This window comes from Pseudophryne corroboree, chromosome 3 (genome assembly GCF_028390025.1).
Source record: "Pseudophryne corroboree isolate aPseCor3 chromosome 3, aPseCor3.hap2, whole genome shotgun sequence".
Lineage (NCBI taxonomy): Eukaryota > Metazoa > Chordata > Amphibia > Anura > Myobatrachidae > Pseudophryne > Pseudophryne corroboree.
Genome location: NC_086446.1, coordinates 446690008 through 446698368, shown reverse-complemented (window position 1 = coordinate 446698368; position 8361 = coordinate 446690008).

Sequence of the window (8361 nt, the reverse complement as noted above, 5' to 3'; positions counted from 1 at the left end):
CTTGGTACCCGGAACTTCAAGAGTTGGTCACGGACGACCCGTGCCCTCTACTTCTGAGAAGGGACCTGCTACAACAGGGTCCCTGTCTCTTTCAAGACTTACCGCGGCTGCGTTTGACGGCATGGCGGTTGAACGCCAGATCCTAAAAGGGAAAGGCATTCCAGAAGAAGTCATTCCTACCTTGATTAAGGCAAGGAAGGAAGTCACCGCGAAACATTATCACCGCATTTGGCGAAAATATGTCGCGTGGTGCGAGGATCGGAGTGTTCCGACGGAGGAATTTCAACTGGGTCGTTTCCTACATTTCCTACAATCAGGATTGTCTATGGGTCTCAAATTGAGATCTATTAAGGTTCAAATTTCGGCCCTGTCAATATTCTTCCAAAAAGAATTGGCCTCAGTTCCTGAGGTACAGACTTTTGTTAAAGGAGTACTGCATATACAGCCTCCTGTGGTGCCTCCGGTGGCACCGTGGGATCTAAATGTAGTTTTAGATTTCCTCAAATCCCATTGGTTTGAACCATTGAAAAAGGTGGATTTTAAATATCTCACATGGAAAGTGACTATGTTACTGGCCCTGGCTTCCGCCAGGAGAGTATCTGAATTGGCGGCTTTATCTTATAAAAGCCCTTATCTAATCTTCCATTCGGATAGGGCAGAACTGAGGACTCGTCCGCATTTTCTCCCTAAGGTGGTATCAGCGTTTCACCTGAACCAACCTATTGTGGTGCCTGCGGCCACTGGCGACTTGGAGGACTCCAAGTTGTTGGACGTTGTCAGAGCCTTAAAAAATATACATTTCAAGGACGGCTGAAGTCAGAAAATCTGACTCGCTGTTGATACTATATGCACCCAACAAGTTGGGTGCCCCTGCTTCTAAGCAGACGATTGCTCGTTGGATTTGTAACACAATTCAACTTGCTCATTCTGTGGCAGGCCTGCCACAGCCTAAATCTGTTAAGGCCCATTCCACAAGGAAGGTGGGCTCATCTTGGGCGGCTGCCCGAGGGGTCTCGGCATTACAATTCTGCCGAGCAGCTCCGTGGTCGGGGGAAAACACGTTTGTAAAATTCTACAAATTTGATACCCTGGCAAAAGAGGACTTGGAATTCTCTCATTCGGTGCTGCAGAGTCATCCGCACTCTCCCGCCCGTTTGGGAGCTTTGGTATAATCCCCATGGTCCTTTCAGGAACCCCAGCATCCACTTAGGACGATAGAGAAAATAAGAATTTACTTACCGATAATTCTATTTCTCGGAGTCCGTAGTGGATGCTGGGCGCCCATCCCAAGTGCGGATTATCTGCAATACTGTACATAGTTATTGTTAACAAATTCGGGTTATATTGTTAAGGAGCCATCTTTAAGAGGCTCTTTCTGTTATCATACTGTTAACTGGGTTTAGATCACAAGTTGTACGGTGTGATTGGTGTGGCTGGTATGAGTCTTACCCGGGATTCAAATTGCCTCCCTTATTGTGTACGCTCGTCCGGGCACAGTACCTAACTGGAGTCTGGAGGAGGGTCATAGGGGGAGGAGCCAGTGCACACCACCTGATCTGGTAAAAGCTTTACTTTTTTGTGCCCTGTCTCCTGCGGAGCCGCTATTCCCCATGGTCCTTTCAGGAACCCCAGCATCCACTACGGACTCCGAGAAATAGAATTATCGGTAAGTAAATTCTTATTATTTTTATTTTTTTATTATAGGAAGGACATTTTACGTTTTGGCGCCAGGCTGAGGTGAGGGATGGGTCCTCCCCCTCCCCCACCAGTAGTGTACATAGGAAGTAGAAAAACTCCCCCTGCTGCACGGCCTGGATAGAACAGGCATTAAAATAGTAGAGAGAGTTAGGCAACAGCTCCCTCTGCTGGTGAAATGTATATTATACAATATGAGGATCTCCTGAAAAGTAATCAGACTTTACAAATTTATATTTTCAAGGGACGTCTGTTTCAAAGATCCCGGAGAAAATACACGGAAGCAAGCCAACTCTAACATCGTAGCTGATTTACAGTTGGGGTGTGAGGGTTGCGAGTCGGCTGGTGTTTTATTTTATTTTATTTTTAATTTTTTGAACTGTTCCTTTTATAAAAGGGGACAGGTAATTCCAGCCGGATCCAATACCTTCGCTTCCGTCATCTCCCAGTCTTTCTCTTCCTAGTTTAAAGGGTGAAAGCGCTGTGTAATACCCTGATAAGGGGTTTTAAAATAACAAAAACAGCATGTCTAAGGCTACCAAGACCTCAAAGACCTGCTATGTTTGTACGAAATGTAACAAGAAGAGCACGCGGGTCGGCAGCTCCGGGGTGTGCGACTCCTGCTTAGACAAGGACGCTCTACCTGGGAGCAGTGCTCTGGCTAAGGCATGGGAGGACAACCTTGCTAATAGAATCTCCAAGGAAATGGCAGAATCCCGCAAACAGCAATCGGAATGGGCTGCGGGATTCTCAAAGACAATGGAGGAATTTCTCATCAAGTTAACGCCGCCCGCACACGCTGAGACGACTGTGCGCAAGGCTGTTAAAAGAACTCTTCCTATTATACCAGAATCGGAGGAGGAAGAGGGTTTTCTTCCGGATACGGAAGAAGGTGAGTTAATTGAACCCATCCTAGACGCCGATTTTCCTGAAGAAGACTCGGCGATCTCGGGTCTGGATTCCTTAATTGACGCAGTAAAGGACATCCTAAGCTTTAAGGAAGCGGAAATCCGGGAGCCGGAAGAATTCGATTTGTTCGAATCCCAGAAGCCGCGTTCAGCAGAGTTTCCCATTCCTAAATCCCTCCAATCTCAGATGGAAGAGGCTTGGAAACAACCTGACAAACGTTTTCAATTTCCGAAACGGTTTCAGGTAACTTACCCCTTACCTAGGGGTGTAATGGACAAGTGGGAATCTCCGCCGGTAGTGGATGCTTCCCTAGGAAGGTTGTCAAAGAAGACAATCTTGCCAATTCCTAACGTAAGTACTTTAAAGGATGCGTCCGAACGTAAAGTTGAGACTGCGTTAAAATCAATATTTGTAGCAGCAGGTGCAGCGCAGAGACCTGCGATCGTCTGTGCTTGGGTCAACAAGGCCATGGGTGCATGGTCCGGCCGTATAGTGCAAGCTATTGAGGAGGAAAATAGCTTAGAAGAGATTACACAGTTGGCGGAACACATTCGGGAATCTGCTACATACTTGTGTCAAGCTTCTAAGGATATTAGCAGAATAGCATCACGCATATCTGCATCGGCCATATCGGCTAGGAGGATTTTATGGCTCAGAGAATGGCAAGGAGACTCTGACACCAAGAAGGCGGTAGAATCCATTCCCTTTGGGGGTGAAATGCTGTTCGGACCAGAGCTGGACAAGTGGATTTCGCAGGCTACAGCGGGGAAGTCCACTTTTCTGCCTACGCCTTATACGAGAACCGCTCCACAAACTAGAAGAGGTTATTCGGGACCATCGTTTACTTCATTTAGATCACAGTCCTTTCGAGCCCGAGGTAGGGGTTTCGATACACAAGCACGCGGGGGCAGAGGTAGAGGCCGCTCGCAGGCAGCAACAAGAAAGCAGGATAAACCTGCTGACAAGACCGTGGCATGATGGCCTCCCAGCTCACCTGGGGTCCCCCTTGGTGGGCGGCCGACTGGAAGGTTTTCAGGACATCTGGGCCAAAACCTCACCGGAGCTTTGGGTGAACAACTTAATCTCTCAGGGATACAAACTGGAATTTCAACAGAGGCCTCACAGTCAGTTTTTTACAACAGGATTGCCTTAGTGCCCTCAAAAAGCAAGGGCACTACGGGCAGCAATTCAAAAATTACTACAAGCAGAGGTCATTATTCCGGTTCCCGCTTCTCAGAGAGGAACGGGGTTCTATTCCAATCTTTTTGTCGTGCCAAAACCAGACGGGACGGTCAGACCAATTCTCAATTTAAAAGTTTTCAACCAGTTTTTAAGAGTCTACAGATTCAATATGGAATCAATCCAATCAGTTATTGCAGGCTTAGAACCAAGCGAGTTCATGGTATCCATGGACATAAAGGATGCATATCTGCATATCCCAATCTGGGCTCCTCACCAGGCTTACTTACGGTTCGTACTGGTGGCGGAGCACTACCAATTCCGGGCCTTGCCGTTCGGTCTAGCGTCAGCCCCAAGAATTTTCACAAAGATCATGGCGATCATGGTGGCAGGACTAAGACTGTTGGGGGTCACGATTATACCTTATCTGGACGATTTACTGATCAAAGCTCCATCTCAGAATCGACTGCTCAAGGATGTTCAGACATCCCATCAATTTCTAATTCAACATGGATGGATTGTCAATTTCAAAAAGTCCAACCTCATACCGACTCAACGGATCCAATTCCTCGGTCTCATCTTGGACACGGTCCTCTTACGTGTGTTCCTCCCAGAGGACCAGGTACAAGACCTACAGAGATTAGTGGCTCAGGTACTGAGGACGCAGACCGTTTCTCTGCACCTCTGTGTGCAACTTCTCGGGAAGATGGTGGCGTCGTTCGAAGCTCTCCAGTACGGCAGACTTCATTCACGACCATTCCAAATGAACCTCATTGCTCAGGGAGCAGGCTCACACTGGCTTCTCCATCGGAGAATTCGACTTCAACCACAAGTAAGGGTCTCCTTGATATGGTGGTCTTCACACAAGAACCTTACAGTCGGCAAGAAATGCGGCATTTGGGATTGGAAGATCTTGACGACGGACGCCAGTCTCAGAGGTTGGGGAGCCGTCCTAGATGACCATCAGTTTCAGGGACGATGGACGCTACAGGAAAGCAAATTACCCATAAATATCCTCGAACTAAGAGCAGTCTACAACGCCCTTCTCTTAGCAGAAGACCTAGTCATGAATCAAAACATCAGGATTCAGTCAGACAATGTCACGACGACGGTTTACATAAACCGTCAAAGAGGAACAAAGAGCAGGATGGCGTTGAAGGAGGCCACAAAGATCTGGTTGTGGGCAGAAAGACGAGACATCATTCTCTCCGCAGTGTTCATTCCAGGTGTGGAGAACTGGGAAGCAGATTACCTCAGTCGCCAGGACATGCATCCGGGGGAGTGGTGCCTTCATCCACGGATTTTCAACATGATTGTGAGAAGATGGGGCCTACCTCAGGTGGACCTAATGGCGTCTCGACAAAACCATAAGCTGCCCAGATATGTGTCAAGAACTCGAGATCCAGCAGCAGAAGGAGTGGACGCATTGACACTTCTGTGGTGTTACAGAAAGGTTTACATATTTCCACCATTCCCACTCATACCCAGGGTTCTGAAAAGAGTAAAGCGGGAACGAGTGTGGGTTATTCTAATCGCTCCAGATTGGCCCCGCAGGAGTTGGTACACCGACCTGCGAGGGTTGCTGGCGGAGGATCCTTGGAGGTTACCTCAGAGAGAGGACCTGCTATCTCAGGGACCGTTCCTGCACCCCGACCTAAACAGGCTGCGTTTGACGGCTTGGCTATTGAAACCCGGATCTTAAGAGACAGAGGGATCCCACGAACGGCCATTCCTACAATGATTGCCGCTAGGAAGCCGGTCACAGCCAGGCACTACTACAGGATTTGGAGACGGTACATGGCTTGGTGTCAGGAACGGGGATAGAACTCATCAAATTTCCATTTATCGCGACTTCTATTGTTCCTTCAGACCGGTCTAGAGGGACGACTCAGACTGGGCTCTTTGAAGGTTCAGATTTCGTCTCTCTCCATCCTTTTCCAACAGCGGTTAGCATCCTTGCCAGAGATTCAAACCTTTTTACAAGGGGTTCTGAGGATTCAACCCCCTTTTCGTCCTCCCACGGCACCATGGGACTTAGGTTTGGTGTTAGAATATTTGAAGTCACCGACTTTTGAGCCATTGACAAGTACAGACCTGAAATATATTTCTTGGAAGGTCACGTTATTACTTGCCTTGGCTTCGGCTAGGCGGGTTTCCGAGTTGGGAGCCTTATCCTGTAAGAGCCCTTTCTTAGTTTTTCATGAGGATAGGGCGGAACTCCGTAAAAGAGCAGACTTCCTTCCGAAGGTGGTGTCGGGGTTTCATGTAAACCAGCCAATTGTGGTCCCATCTTTCCAGGGTCTCACAGATGAGGACGTGTCATTGGATGTTGTCCGAGCTTTACGGGTATACGTACAGGTTACGTCATCTTTCAGAAAGTCGGACCATTTGTTTGTTCTTTATGATGGGCCAAAGAAGGGTTGGCCGGCCTCTAAGCAGACTTTGTCCAGATGGATTAGACTTGCCATTCGGCAGGCTTATATTTCCTGTGGCAAAGAGGTGCCGGTTCAGACGGGTGCTCATACTACCCGATCAGTGGGTGCCTCGTGGGCGGCTGCCAGGGGTGCTTCCACTACTCAACTTTGCAGAGCGGCAACGTGGTCTTCAGCCCACACGTTCGCGAAATTTTACAAGTTTGATACTTTTGCGTCCGGAGAATCTAAGTTCGGACGTTTAGTTTTGCAGGCCACCGACCGCACTCCCTCCCTGGGGGAAAACTTTGGGACTTCCCCTACTGTATAGGACTCCAGTGTCCCCTAGTTGATGAAAGAGAAAAGAGGATTTTGGTACTTACTGATAAATCCATTTCTCTGAATCCTCTAGGGGACACTGGACGCCCGCCTCGGTGCTGTCGACCTGCTGTGTTCAAAGTTCTTGTTGTAAACAGTTCGTGCAAACAGCGTTAGTTGTTCGGTTAAGAGTTCTTGGCCGCTGTTTGATATGTTGTACGGTTCGGTTCCTCGCCATGGACTATAGTGTCATGTCCTATTCTCTCAGTCAAATTTTTCAAACTGAGGGATGAGGGATGTGAAGGGGGAGGAGCCGGCTGTGCAGACAATGCTAATTTAAGATTGTGCCACACCTCCGGTTCAAGGCTTCACACCCCTACTGTATAGGACTCCAGTGTCCCCTAGAGGATTCAGAGAAATGGATTTATCGGTAAGTACCAAAATCCTCTTTTTGACTGGCTATAAGCAGAATTATTGAGCGATAAGTGTGTTAAAGCAGCAAATTGCATTCCACCCGCCCAACTTAGTGCCTGCAAGAATGAGGAACAAAGTCTAATGCAGAGGTTCTTAACTCTAGTCCTGAAGTCGGCGGACACCAGGTCTACAGGTTCATTGTTGACACATGTTTTGTGATTATCCATGTCACAAATCATAACCTTTTAGTAACCTTGTGGTGAGCAGAGAGAGAAACACCGTGCCTGAAGCATGACGAGTGTAGTGCTGTAGCAATTGGTCCCAGAGGCCAAAATGATCCACTCTAACACCAAGAATTTGCAAAAAAAAAAAAAAAGTGTTGACCATTGTTATGTTGACTTTATACTGGCCATATGGGGTAGACCTAATGCATGTACATTTTTAGCACACCCTACTCAAGGACTGGAGTTGGGAACCCTTGCCACTCATGTATTGTGACGACTAACCTTGTGATAGAACTTAAATAGCTGTGCTATATTTGTGACCAGCACAAATGGAAGTGAGAATTCTACTGTATGACTCTTGTTTAACAACATGATATAAAGATAATCCATAGCTGTGGTTTACATCACTACTGCTTGGCACAAGGTCTATGGCTGGCTGAAACTCTGGCACACTGTACTTGTGTTTAAAAAAAAAAAATAATAGGCTAAACCTCAAATGAAGGCATGCAAGTGAGTTTCTGTCAGCATTTTAAACACCACTTACTATACACATTGCAAGCACTGCAGAATACTAGATGACTGCTATTGTGCTTTTTTTATTTTTTTAAACTGAATACAGGTAGATGAATGGGGAGAAAGTCGAGTATATTTTCATGATAATTTGATCCAAAATAATTACTGTTTGATAGGTAGGGCAACTTTGCAATTTTGGCTTTATAATAAAAGTGTGCCATATACTTCTAAACTAATATGGGACAAATACAGTGATACTTGTCTATATCAGTTTTTCCACCCCTGCTTTCCTTTTTTTTTTTTAAGCCTGTGCTACCCTTGTTCGTTCATGACCTTCCTGATTTTTGTCTGTCTCCCTTTTTCATTATATTGTCTTTATTGTCTCGTCTCTCATGTGCCTCTTCTCATCCTCCTAAAGCTGGACATACACTTTCAGTTATCTGGCAGATCATTTGTCCTGTTTGTCGATTTCAGCTCTGCCTACAATACAATCGTCCCCAGCATCCTCCACCCCAAATTACTTCACCTCGGGGTCCCAGAAGCTACCTGTTCATGGATAGTAGACTTCCTGACAGATAGGACACAGGTGGTGAAAGCAGGGGAATTCACCTCTCAAGCGCGGTCCATTAGGACAGGGGCCCCTCAGGGATGTGTCCTCTCACCCCTGCTCTTCTCCCTGTACACAAATGACTGCACCT